General features: G+C 41.6%; 1 long non-coding RNA gene across 1 annotated transcript; it reads left to right on the forward strand.

The window, feature by feature from the left end:
- Window positions 1–247: 247 nt before the first annotated feature.
- LOC146431919 (uncharacterized) lies at window positions 248–13,706 on the forward strand. The gene is made up of 3 exons (XR_014854651.1): window positions 248–380; window positions 10,094–10,272; window positions 13,159–13,706. It is a non-coding gene; the product is annotated as an uncharacterized LOC146431919 (long non-coding RNA).
- Window positions 13,707–14,048: the final 342 nt, after the last annotated feature.

A 14,048-nucleotide genomic window follows, 5' to 3' on the forward strand; every position in this document is an offset into this window, starting at 1 on the left:
GGTGGCCTCCTTCAACGAAAGCCCCAAGGATGTAAATAAAGGACCTGAGGGGCCTGGGGCTGTGGTGGGCTCTTGGCAGAGGTGCTTCTGAGAGCAGGTGGAAATGGCTGCTTCTTCCCTGACTCAGCTGCACCTCAAACTGGCAATTTTCAGCCTTGGGGAGGCACCTCCTGAGTCAGCACAGGAGGCCCAACAGACATGGCCCAACTGGCCCATGTCCTTCCGTGGTCAAGTTGTCACAGTGGTGGCAGAAGAAGACATCGTGCAGTTGGTTTCACTCTGGTTTTGGGTGGCTGTTGTGTGTTTTCCAGAAAGAGCTGTGACTATCACATATTTGTTCGGGTTGGAAATGGTTGCTCACTTTCCCTTCCACTCAGCAGGTTAGCCCAGCTGTTGACTGAGACACCTGAGCCTGCCAAGAGTGCAAACAAGGGGGGAGTACTGGGTTATCCAGTGTTATGGGGTTATTTCCCCAATTTTGTAAGCTATCCATAGTCCTGGGAAGCTTTTTGCTCTGATTACATTGAAAGCTCTGATGACACAATGTGTGATTCCTGTCCTTCAAGGTGCAAAGCAGCAGTTGTGAGATTCATGGGTGAGATATGTGTTATGGTGTGTAACAACCTGGGGGAAGCGAGAGATTTTTCTGGACTGGCCTTTTTTGTCACCTTTGCTTATGACTGTGGTGTTGTGTCAAATAATGGTGTTAGGAAATAAGTAATGTCACTACTTATTATACTACAGAAAGTAGTGCTGTTCTTTGCTTATTTGCTGTATGGTTATGGAGATCTTCATCATTTCTAAAGTGCTAAAGCCATAAAAGAGTGAATTTTCCCCACTGCCTCGCTCTCTTGAGTTTGTTTGGCTTTTCTGGTTTTTTTCCCTTGTTTGCTGTCTTGAAGGTCTCTTCCTAGATAATGGTGCCTCTTTCCCTGGTTTCATGGTATGTAACATGATTTCGGTGGCTGGGAAGTGCTGTATCCATGTATGCCAAAGGAGTTGTTTGGGATTTTCCATTACATATGTATTTATTTTGCTCTGAAGTGTAGTCTTACTCTTAATGAGTGATCTGAGTGATAAGTCTTAAAACTGAGAAATAGATCTTTTTATCCTCCTCCTGCTTTTTCTTCTTCATGGTGATTTGTGTGCAACCAGAGTTAGTCCACAGCAACACTTCAGTGCCCTCCTTTCCTGTGCATTTGCCTTTCACCCAGCTCTCTTTGAGCCATTATTTTCTGATGAGTAGAGAATAGGTAGGGAGGCAATTAAAACTGCTGAGGTTGTTTGTTTTACTTGCTTTTACTGCTTGCTCTTCTCTGGTCCAGCAGCCTCATATTTGATGTATCAAGCTTTGGCCTTTCCTTTGAATCAATATTGATGTTGAACAACCATGGAGCAATGAAGTTTGGGGAGCCCCACAGTGCCATGTAATCAGCACTTATGTAATCAGCACTTTGATGTGGCAGTGCTGCCCATGAGAAATGCAGGCTCTGTAACTAATAAAGCTGATGGGTGCTGGCATTCACACCAGCGTTCTTGTGCTCTGGTGTTAATAGCACATTGGGAAGCCAGGGACTTCATCAGGTGTTGTTCTGCATCAGTTACTCCTGAAGAAGTTTATCAGTCTTTATACACATTCTTGCTCCATCTTTAAAGTTGTACAGATAGTTACTCACAAAACATTTTATGAAGTAGAGATCTGACTTTTTTTTTTTATCTGTCTCTTGTATATGTTAGACAGACATGAAAGATTTGGTGTTTTAGAAGGGCTTTCAGTGGAAAGCAGGACCAGATCAAAAGAAAAACAAATGATCCCAAAACTGCTCCATTGAGATTAATTGGGCGACTTTTTTAATTGATCTCAGTATAGACTTAAGGAAAACCTTGTGAAACCAGTGCAAATCCTCTATTGTCTCAGATAAGCCTTGAATTAGGCTGCAGCCTTCTCTCCTGTGCCCTGTAGAAATCAGTCCTAGAATTTCCCCTGTTGCAGTTCTGTACCAGCCAGACAAGTTGTTCTACCTGGTTAAACCTGTGCCGTGTGTTTCATGAGTAATGTAAAAGATCCTTATTCCTGTTCTAAAAATACAATGTACGCAACAATCTTAATCCAACAGTGCAAGACAACACAGGTTTCTTTCATTAGTGGATTGTGGTAGGTATTGCTGAATCTAGTTCAAACAATTACTATTCAATTTTATATCTGCAGGCAGTGTAATAAACTGGAATATAGTTTTCACACTGATCAGTCACATGAGAAGTATTTACTTACTGCTGCATACCCTTAAGCGTCCTTATTCATCCATATGTTCATTCTGGCAAGTGCTGAATCCTCTCCACCATTGTGTTATACACCCACTTCAACCAGGGCTCGTTATTTTGGGAGTTAGGCAGCACCTTCTCGATGTGCCACTGCAGATGCACCCAAAGCCAGATGCCGAGCCCAAATTCTGAGCATTCAGCCTGGAGTGTGGTGATGGCAGCAGTTTTGCTGGTTCTTAATCTTCAGAATTTGGGTGTTTGTTGTTGTTGTTGTTTTGTTTTGGGTTTTTTTTTTACAGAATAATTTCATGAGGAATAGAAGGAAGTGGTGAAAGGAAAGACTTACTAAACCCTTCACAAAACAGGCTTATATTCTTCGTCCAAATTAATGTTCTGTCATGCTTTTTTTCCCCTAAATCTTTTGTCTTCTTTCTACGGAAAATGCAGCAGAAGCTTGTCACAGATGACAACTGGGGTCTTTTTTGAAGCCACAATACTGCTACCCATTGTAGTTTACCATAGCGTATTTTAGAAAGAGCAGCTGGACAAAGTGAGGTCAAGAAAGTTGTAAAAATGTGAGTCAAAAAATGGGAGGGAAGAAGTCTGCTAAATGAAGAATTTCAAAGTTTGCATACTTGTCAAAAAACTAACTTGTTGATGAAGTCTCCTTGCATTCCTAGATGAGCTCTGCTAAATTTCATTATGTAGGGATCAAACCAGTACAAAACATGGCAGGAAATTGCAGGGGAATGTGAGAGGTGATGGGCAGGTTGAAAGAGCAAAGGAAGCTCCAGTCTTGCCTGTGGATGAAAATGTGTCACTTCATGGAAAGGAGGCATTGCCAGCACAGTGAGTGCTGTGGGTCTGGAGACTGTGGGTCTGAGAAGTCTGTGACTTCTGCCTGGAGAAAAGGAAGCTGCAGCTTACAGCAGTGGGAAGGATCTGTTTGTAGATCTCAGGGAGTAGAGAATTATCTTCATTAATTTTATGTGTGAACCTAGAATTCAATAAGGCTAATGAGTCATGTAAAAAAAAACTGTTTTAAAAGCTCAGGACAATAAAACTGGATAAATTTCTATTGAATATTGTATCAAGTGGTATGGTGTCACTCAGGCCTCATGTGGCAAACTGGGAGGCTGAAGAGCTGCTGCTCTTTCAAAATCTGTCATGAGGCAGTGAGGTGCCTATAGATAAATCCTTCCATGTGCTCTGCTTTATAGATATGCTTAGCTGTAAATGGAGATGTTATTGCCTAATTCCTCTTTTAAAAACTGTCATTTTGCATGTACAGTAGTCTCCAAAGTTACTGCTAAGACTAGCAGTCTAGTCCAAAGTAGTAGACTATTCTGAAGTGGTCTCACTCCCTGCTCAGGTGGCCAAGAAGGCCAGTGGCATCCTGGCTTGTACCAAAAATAGTGTTGCAGCAGTGACTGTCCCCCTGTGCTGGGCACTGGTGAGGTCACACCCCGAGAACTGTGTCCAGTTTGATCCCCTCACTTCAAAGAGGTGCTGGAGAGTCCAGAGAAGGACAGTGGAGCTGGGGAAGCGTCCAGAGAGTGAGTCCTGGAGGTGCTCAGGGAGTGACTGCATGTGGCACTCGGTGCTCTGGTCTGGGTCAAAAAGTAGTGATCAGTCATTCCTTATTAAATGTAGGACTTTTTGGAAATACTTTCTGGATGGTGGTGGTGTGTGTTGAGCTGACCCTGCTTTGCTTCAGTTCAGGCAATCTGCCACCTCCTGACATTCAGGTCAGCAGGGCTAAGCTCGTTTTTAATTCTTTGACCCACTGATGGTCATGACTCAACTGCCTGGTCACTGGCTTAACTTCCAGCTGAGTCACAAACTCAACTCAGCTGCCTTCCATGGGAGATGAGGGCCCTAATTTTTTTTAATCAGCTGTGAGATTCTAAGGCCTCAACGAGTCAAGAAAAGAGCTAAAAAATTTAGGAAGGGCAACATACAACTGCTCGGACTCTTTTTTTTTTGTTCTGTTGTATCCAAACCATGCAGTGAAATCTGCCTTCCGCAAAATACTGTGGAAGACTGAGTACTTCTGTATTATTCTGAATTTGAGTGTTTGTGTGAAAACCTAACACAAAGGGAAGCATGTGCATGTACCAGGTTATCACATGTGCTCAAATGAGCTCCCTTTCCAAAGCTAAGACTGCTTCAGGAGGCAGCTAATAAACAAAAAGGGCAGGTAGGCTCCAGGATAGATCTTCCTAATTAGCTTTTTTCTTTTTTTATGTCTGAGCTGTGAAAACTGGCTGCAGCACTCCCTGTGATTATACCTCTACCTACTACAAATTTTGCTGATGTTTGGTCGAGAGAGAAATAGCAATTACGCAACATGCAGGTGCTGTGATAGCACTTCAAGGTGTGTTGATGAAGTAAACAGCCCTGCAGGATCAATTTCCCTGTGTTTCAAAGCAGAGCATGTATTCTCTAAATCTGCTGATGCTGAAAGATGTGTCTCTTTACATGTCCAAATCTCAGTGCCAAACAGCTACAGAGAACACCAGTAAAGGAGTGACCTTGTTATATTTCTTGAAAGTTGGGCTCTAATGTGTCATGAAAAGGTAAACAAACGTCATGTCTTGATATTAAAAGGGCTCCGTGTTCCTCATCAGTGCAAGGATTTAGGCCGTTGATAAGGGGAACATGAAGAGTTCTCATTAATGCTTTATCTGTTATGAAAGAGAATGCAGTGTAGGGATGGGGAAGGTAATGATATTCTCTGCTGCTTCTGCTTTGCCTTCTTAAAAGGTAGAGAATGAAGAGCTATTTCAGGTCCACATGTGCATTTTAAATCTTACACTGACTACCACGTACTCATATGAAATACTTCCATAGTGAAATATCCCCTCCCTACAGAAAATTCATCTCTGCATTATCAAATGTGACCCAAAGAGAAAACAGAGCCTGCCTTCTCATAGAATACCAGAATGGTTTGGGTAGGAAGGGACCTCAAAGATCACCTAGTTCCAACCCCCTGCCATGGGCAGGGACCCCTTCCACTTCTCTTGTTCTTCCTGTGTCCCCTCAATAACTCCTGGAACATTCCTTTATAGTGCAGACTTTGCTGTTTTATCTTTTCCATTTCAGACACATTGCTATCACACCCTCTCTAGATCTTTAGGAATCTCTTGTACTCTGTGCCTGTAAGAATTTCCATTTCCTGACTATACTATTATGTGTCTTCTCTCTGGTGTTGAAAATACTTCAGTCTTGAAGCCCATCATCAGACCTAACAAATAAAAGGCTGAAATTTTGGTGTGGTCAGAAATAAATGAATCTCTAAGGGACACTTCAGCACAGACCACAACTAGATTCACTGCCTTCAAGTCAATATTTCAGCCAAGAACTGATACCCACAAAATTTTAGAATGATCAAAAATGAATAATTCCAAAGCTTTTAAAATAAGTTGCTGTAGTTTCTATTCTGAAATAAGTAATATGAATTTTGTAAAACTGAAATAGTTACCTCTGCCCAAATATAGGTATTTTATCTCAAACAAATTAATTTAAATTAATTTTTCACTGTGATTTTTTGGGTCAGAAATATGAAAAATAAAAATATTGTGTAAATCTGGGGGACTGGGAGGTTCATTGGTTTTGTAGTTTTTGGCTTGAGGTATTTTTCAGTGTGTTTCATTGTTGGTTTGGTTTTGGGGTTGTTGGTTTGCTTGCTTGGGTTTTTGTTGTTCAGTTGATTGGTTTTCCCAAGTAACTTTAGTTCTGTCTTTGGATGGAATTTCAATTTGAAGGCAGAAATTCAATTCAGGTTTCAGTCTAGATACCTGAAGGGACAGCTCTTTGCTGCATGAAATCATTCACTGCTTTTCCAGACCCCTCTCATTGAGATGCCAGGTGGCCTTTCCCTTTCTGTGCTGTCCAGTGCTGCACATGGAAGGTGTTGCCTTCCGGCTTCAAAGATGTCCAACTTTCTGCAACCTGTCCCAGCCTGGACGCTGTGACAGAGCCATGGGGAGTTTGGCTCCATATCAGTGTTCTAAGTCAGGCAGAAACTGAAGGAGATGTTGGACCAACCCCATTTGGGTGAGTTAAATTTGCAGTGTGAGAAGGAAGGACAGTGTATCCATGACACCGGTGTTGTGCACTTGCTGACTCCTTCCACTGTGCAGTGCTAGTTAATGAGTTTAAACTGAATTTAAAATAGCTGAATCTAGCTTCAAGACAACTGCATATGTTTTATGGGGGAAAAACAAATTGGAGGGTGAATGAGAAAATCCCTTCTAACATTTTCACTCTGAACACTAAAGGGTAATTCTGTAACTTAGCTGTAACTCAGCCTTGGTTTTATCTCTGTTAAATTTAGGTCTCTAATTAGTCTCCAGCTCACATTTGCTCCCAAAATTTCACTAGTAGTTGCAGGAAAATTGTACCGCAAGGACACTATCAAACTGCACAATTGCAAATTTCCTTGGGCTGGTGATAATGCAGAGAGAAACCCGCAGTTGGAGGGATGGTATACACAAACTCCAAACACACAGAAACCCCAAACACACACACCCAGAGACCCATCCCAAAAAAACCCCAAACAAAGTCCTCTCTTCAGATGGAGAGGGAGCTCTTCAGGAGGCTTTTTGTAGGAAACATAGAGTAAAAAGTGTTGTGCAAGCCCAGAGCCTGGCACACAACTGGCTTTTACCTAAATTGAATAGGAGAGCTGGGGAAGGTGGGGCAAGGCAAGCCTGGGGCCAGGCAGGCGTGACAAGGAGCCTTTCTACAAAGGGAGTGAAGGACTTTCGACTGGAATAGCTTTGAGAGGATAATGTAGGTGCATTTGGAAAGAAATGGTGACTGTATTTACTTACTATCCCAAGCTGGCACTTGTTTTTGTGGAGGTGGAAGGTCTTCCCCTTTCTGCAGGCATTGTTAACGTGAAAAAGACTGAGCTTGAGGGTGAGCTCCACTTGTGGGTGTGGAAGAATATAAGCCAGGAAAAAATGGTGAGTTACTCCTTGGTTAACTGTGGAAAGCTAAGGAAAATTAGTTTGTTCACTGGACTTCCCCTTTAGGAGTGGGGACTGTCTCTGGAGGTGAACTGGGTGCTGTGGGGAGCACATGGTCTGACAGCTGCTTTTGGATGAGGATTCATTTTTTTTGCAGTGCTGGATGCAGCACGTCTGTATGAAAGTTGATTCACTCAAGTGAATCTTTACAAATACTGCTTTGTGGAAAAGAAAGACTCTGGTTTGGCAAATACACCACAGCTATCATGAGATACTTCTAATTAACGTGGAATTGCCATCTCTGCCCCACCATCTGCTACCCAAGAATAGAAAATTTGAAGTGTTGTGGCTGCTGCCTCTCAGCTTCCAGTTAGGATTCAGTCTTTCATGGAATATTTAATTTACAAACCAGTAAGATCTTGCTCTCAAGCCATTAATGATTATTCCCAAGATGATACTTGTAGTTTGCTGGTTTCACTTTCCCTTTTTTGTCTCCTTGCCTTATAGGAGGTAGGCAGCAAAGCTGGGCTCAGAACTATGCTCCAGTGGCTGTGCTGCTCTGGACTGGCCATGGCTGGTGTGTGGCCAGCCCCATGCAGGGCAGGTGAGAGCCCTGTGCTTCTGCCTGGTCAGAATAACTTGTTTGAAAATGGGCACTGCAACAAAAATGCCCAGGTTTGAAAATCAGTTCTCCTGTGGCTGTGAAAGGAGAATGAGGTCTGGAGTCATCATGTCTCAAGGAAGCCAGCATGAGAAGATGACAATGATGTCACCTGTATTGCAAATTTGGTGCAGATTTTTTTTTTTTTTTAATAAAGCAATAAGCTCACATTAAGAGAATTGATTCTGGGTTTTTGTCTCTTCCTCCCCCTCCCCCCAGTAGGCACTCCTAATGCTTATAAAAAGTTAGAGTCACTTTGTGTTTTGTTTTGCTTTTCCTTAAATGGGGATGTTCCATCTACTCTCTTCTCAAGCCCAATCAAGCCTTCTATTTGATCCCAAATAGTCCAGGTTTTCAGTTTATAGAATTATGAATAAAGGCTTCATGTGCCATTTAAGATACACGTTCCTTCTCATTCAGAAGTGTTTGGCATTTACACTTCTTATTTAAACATGTTTAAGCGATTCCATTACTAAATACTGCTGGAGGGAACCAAAGAGAGAGAAGAAATTTGGCATAAATCCCAGTGCAATTTGGAGGTGAAGGTCTGAGGATGCTCACTATCCTACAGAATGACAGTAATTAAAATTAATGAAAAATCACTGCTTAACACCCACCACTTGACATATTTCCTCAGGTGGTTTTTGCAAAATCTCCAAGAGAGACCTGTGGCTTGGGGCTTTGAAGTTACCCTGCCCCTCCTCAGTCTCACCTCAGCTTTCATAAATATAGGTAGATAGTTGAATATATATTTTGAAAGAAGTTCATTGCTTTAGACTCTTCTGTCCTAAGTGGCTTAAATTCTGTCTTAAGAGACCTTTGTAAAACTGCATTTGTGCCCAGGTAGAAGGATTAGAATTTGAGGAACTGCTCAGCCTGGTGGCAGGATGGCAACTCCACTGCAACGGTCTTGGAGAGTCAGCGAGAGGAACAGCAGGGCTGGTGGAGGGATGGAGTGTGAAGGGGAAAAAAACCCCAACAAAACAAAGCAAAAAGCCCCAATACAAGTAAAAAAACCACCCAAACCCACCCCAAAAAACCAAACACCACAAAATATTCTGCATGAAGATAAATCTGCTTGGTTGGTGAACAAAAACAGACTCTTCATACTTCAAGTATAAGAATCTGTAGACATTATGATTTGAGATCTATCTTAAGTTGGCATTGTCTGTGGATAAATCCTTTGATAATTATTTATTTATACAAATTCAAATGTTGACTGAGCTGCTCAGAGCCATCAACCAGAAGTGAAAGTCCATCCCATAATCAAAAATCTGGTCTTTGTGCAAAATTCTGGTTGTTTTGTGCATTGAACACAAAAAATTTTCCCAGGTTCACTTCCCACGGTTTCCTTATTTTGAGGACCTTTCCCCCAACTGCAGCAAAGGAGGGTTTGGTGATACACTTGTGACTTTTCAACCTCTTTTGATGGCTAAATACTGAGGGATATGTTGTGTTTGTGCTGACTTAGTCTTCTGGAATCAGGATTATCTAAAGTAAAGGTCAAATGCTGCTGTGGTTCATATTTCCCTTTCTTTATTGTTTGTGGCCAATAGCTCAAGTCTGGCAAGAGGCACACAGAAACAGTTATTTCTTCTTGCACTTAAAATCTTTTGGTTAATTCCCTTTTTTTGTTAGGTGGTAGGATCTCTTAATGGGATGCCAAAAAACAAACTCACTATTTGACAAACTTTGGGGGAGAAGCCCACCTTTTATGTTTTTTGGTTGTTTTCCCAGGTGAAACAGTCGTGAAAGAACCCTATTAAATTGTCCCTTCCTATTGCCACCACACAGTGCCACCTACCCAGGTCTGTGGATTCCCTTTCAGATGAAGGAAACTTCCTGACCTCCTTTTTCTTTCTTTTATTTTTTCCCTAAAAACAATTAAGATTTAAGAGAAACACTGAAGAGAAAATTCTGATCTATTTGTAAAAACCTGATTTTTCTCTTGCTGTGGAAAAAGATCAACATAGCGTATCAGGCAGAAGAGTTTCCCGTGTCACTTGGAAGTGACATTAAAAGACTCTTTTGAATCAGCAAAACACCTAACATATAAAATTCTCATGCTTTACAGCCTCAGTGTTTGGTAAGCAGTCAAGACACTTCGTTACCCTAAGGAAAGAGACAGAGTTGTTTTTGTCTTGGTCCTTCTTATTCTGAGTTATTCTTTGTTTTTTGTCATGTTGCAAATCAGCAGTGAAGAAAACTCACTCAGCAAGCAGTAAAAGCAGCAACAAATGTTTACCCCTTGGGATATGTACTCTGGAGAGAAATCCCCACCCAAACTGAGCAGACACTTCAAGGTCTACGCGTGCAAGTTCAGCTTGACTTGGAACACAGGCACTCAGCCAATCAAGGAATCGCACAATCCAGGTCTGTATCTGAGGTTAAAAAATTCTCTATCTAGCAGGTTAATAAGTTATCCATGAAGCATGAGAAGCATCAGAACTGCAGTTTGAAATATCTGATATTAAATCTCTAAAGTAAACATTGAGAACTAGAGAAAATAAATTGCTCTGTGAAAGAATTGAGTAATATTATGATTTTTCTCTTCCTCACCCCTTGAATATATTGCTTAATCTATCCTAAGACAGTAATTACCATCCTTAAGAAGGATGTACATGTGGGTGCCTTTGGGTTCCACAGTCTATTTTCTTTTCAGCAGCTAAGAGTGGCCTTTCTGACTTTATTCCTTATCAGGGTTTATTAATAATTTAGGTTTTGGACAAGGTTCTTATGCCACATTCATGAGAATGAGTCCTGGTTCAAGTGAAGTTAGTAGGAACTTTGCTACTGACTTAATGAGACTTTTAGCTTGGCAAAGTGTCTGTTCTGTAAAATACAATAAAAAATAGTTTGAGTATACCCCATTCAGCACTTTTCCCCAAAAATTATTGAGTTACAGGTTGGTTCTGTTGTACTTTGTCTGTGATGGTTTCACACTGAATTGGAAAATGTTGAATTGGAAATTATTCCGGGAGTTGCACGTCATTTCAAATATGGAGTTTTGTCTTATAATTTTTGGGGCTGTGCTATAATTTCTTGGGCCATGTTATCCTCTTTCAGGACTTTATGAAGAATGGTTATTTATGTAGATATTTGCTACTGAACTCCTGTTTGTTTAGAAATTGTCACACCTACAACAGCACTGTGACAACAGAGATCACACCCTCAGACTGTAAAATCTTCAGGGCAGCAACTCCTAGTTTGCACCAAAGCGAAAAAAATATAAGATACATGAATCTGCCTTTTTCAGAGCATATGTATGACTGACAAGTGCTTCCAGGAAAAATTGTAAATTCCTTTCTTTTCCAGAGCTGTTCAATTTTGCAATTTTTCTTTCATGAGTTCTGGAATTGAATTTTCAGCCTCTATTCTTGTTCGTTAGATTTTGTTTCTTCCTGTCTTGTCTTCTAGGTTTTATGACTACTTATTTTTAGGTTTGTTTCTTCCAGGCAGTTAAATTGATCTTTAATTTTATTTCATGACCACAGAGGAAAACAGCACAAGCTCCAGCAAGTTGGGAGGCAGGCAGGTATTGTACACACTTTCCTGAGGCTAAACAGACCTGTATTTCAGTGTCTTGGCTGCTGAAGTGTGCTCTTCTAAGGAAGAGGATGTTGAAGGAAATCTGGGGAATTTGTTTTTTTATTAAATTAAATTGAATAAAGATATGTGGTCGCTCAACTGTGTGTGACCAGAGTGGAGTTCAGATGTGGGCTCAGTCGAACTGAGTTGGCCTGAGAGTGTGGGTGTGGGTAAAGGAAGAGCAGAAAAACTTACTTCTCTTGGGAGCAGAGCAAATGATCACTGTGAATCAGGGCTTGGGCCTCTGGAGTTGCTTTGGGACTGGAAATCAAGGTAGTTACAAAGACATTTCATATCAGGTCTCGTTATGACCAAAATGTGCCTTGTATTCCCAACAGCAGCAGATCACAGCAGTTGTGTTGTGCAGTTCCAGCTGCTGAGGGGGAAGCAGAGCTGACAAGCACCTGAGCAGGGCTTGGTGCTGACGAAACAGGAGCTGTCTCCACTTGCCAGGCAGCTGTTTCGTAGGTACAAAGATGCAACATGACTGTGCTACTGATCCCAATACTTTGGGGAATAGGATTTGCCACTTTGTTCCTGTGCCTTGAGCAATTGTCATGTTTTCAAAAGAAAATTGCTTTGCTACAGTTCTAATTTCCACTTTTTGAATATTGTTTTTCATCTTCACTTTCTCTTTGCTTTTATGGGACAGAGGAAATCATTACCTTGACAAGATGCAGCAGTGTCCTCACAGACAAGAGGGTCAAGCAGCTGACGAGTCCCTCTGTCACATTGATTGACAGGCTGGCAAGTGCCAGACTGAATGGTTTAGAGACGCAGTTATGCACAGTAGGGCTCTGGAAAAATCCTGGTGCCTGATTCCGTCATTTAGCTTTGATGGAAGGCACGTGTACTTCACACAGAAGAGATTAACTCTTTGTACTTCAGTACAGAGCCCACGCTTGGTCCAAGGCTGCTGTGGCAGTGCTACACTTTAGTTTTGTTAATACTGGAATGTATATTATAATTAGAACATTATAATTAGAATATTAAATATTAGAATATTAGAATATATATTATGATGCCACATGTTGAGCATTTCTGTTGGAACCAAAGATTTTTGTGTTCAGCAAATCCTCCTCAACAGCACTGACTTTCAGGAGCTGATCTCTTGGTCAGATATCAGTAGATTGTGATCACAGCTTCCACTGCATGATACCATACACAGAAAAACTTAAATGTGTGTATTTCTTGTGCTGGAACATCTTGCAGAAGTAATACTGTGTATGACTGGGGCAAGGCTCATAGGAGCTCCTGTCACTTGCATGTTCTGCTGCATTTCTGTGGATTCTTTTGGGAGGGATTTGTCATCCCAGAAGGACAACCTTGGTGGATGAACCAAGTGTGGAACTGTGCACCAAATGTTGCAGCATTAGTCCCAAGCAACACCTGAAGGTAATGCTGTAAGACTGCTTAAAATGACTGAGAAAGGGGGAAATACTTCTCTGCACAGCAAGCAGCAACCTTGTGGAATGGGCTAGGACTCCCTGGAATTGGCTGCCCAAAGCAATGCTGGAGACAAGGAGCATCAGGTCTTCTGCAAAGCCAGGGATGGCTCCTTGACAACCTCAATACAATGCTGTGGATCTCAGGGGAGGATCTCAGGGGAATGGTTTGTAGGAAGTGCCTGGGCTTGAGTTTTTGCCTAAGTAACTCTTCCCTTTGCCACAGGTGGAGAGACAACACCAAACTAAAGGGAGCACTGGCCAGACCCACTGGGCATTTCACATGTCCTTTCAGCAGCTCTGAGAGGCTGAATGTCTGTGGTTTCACCTGCCAGAGAGTGAAACTCTGGGACTAAGAGGCGCTGCAATATTCCTTACATGTTTTAGGATCAGTCAAGCATATGGCTAAGCAGGACCTGCCTACATGCCTAAAGGGCAGGTGTTAACAGGTGCCAAAGTGGGAGTTCACACTGGATTGGATAAACTACAACAGAAACTTTGCAGGTGGAGGGCCAGGAGTGTTCCTGCTAACCCAGCACAACAACAGGAATCTGACCCACTGTAAATTGGTTTGCTCAGATGCTCTTCAGTGTAACTCTTCAGCTTTGGAAGAAAAAAATTCACCATTTTTCAAGTAAAACAAGTTGTTGCTGCTTTACCCAGTTCAGGAGCCCTTGTTTATTTCAGTTTTAAAAGCGGTTTTTGAACAAGATCTCAATGGGATTGAAATTTATTCAGAAGTGGCTAATAAGCACCCCCTTTCCCTTATCATAGCAGCAGAAAAATCATCAAGGGCTGCTTCTACATATAAACTATCTGATTTCAATAAAACAATTGGAGGCACAAAGTTGGGATTTAATATTAGTCTTATTCGGGGTGGGGGGGTGTTTCAGGTTGTGCAGAATAATGAAGCCTGACATAAATTGTGTAAAATACTCTGATAATTTTTTTTATTAATATTGCCCAAGTTAGAGAACTAACTCTTACACAGTATTGACTTTTTCTTTGTTTCTTTCTTATCAAGTTTCAAGCATTTTTGAGGGTTTGGCAGGAGTCCCTAATCCCTGAAGCTCTGAATGATTTATCACCTCCCTGTACAGCACTGAGGTAACTGTG

The sequence above is a fragment of the Lichenostomus cassidix genome, chromosome 12, assembly GCF_008360975.1.
Source record: "Lichenostomus cassidix isolate B80296 chromosome 12, HeHo_3.0, whole genome shotgun sequence".
Lineage (NCBI taxonomy): Eukaryota > Metazoa > Chordata > Aves > Passeriformes > Meliphagidae > Lichenostomus > Lichenostomus cassidix.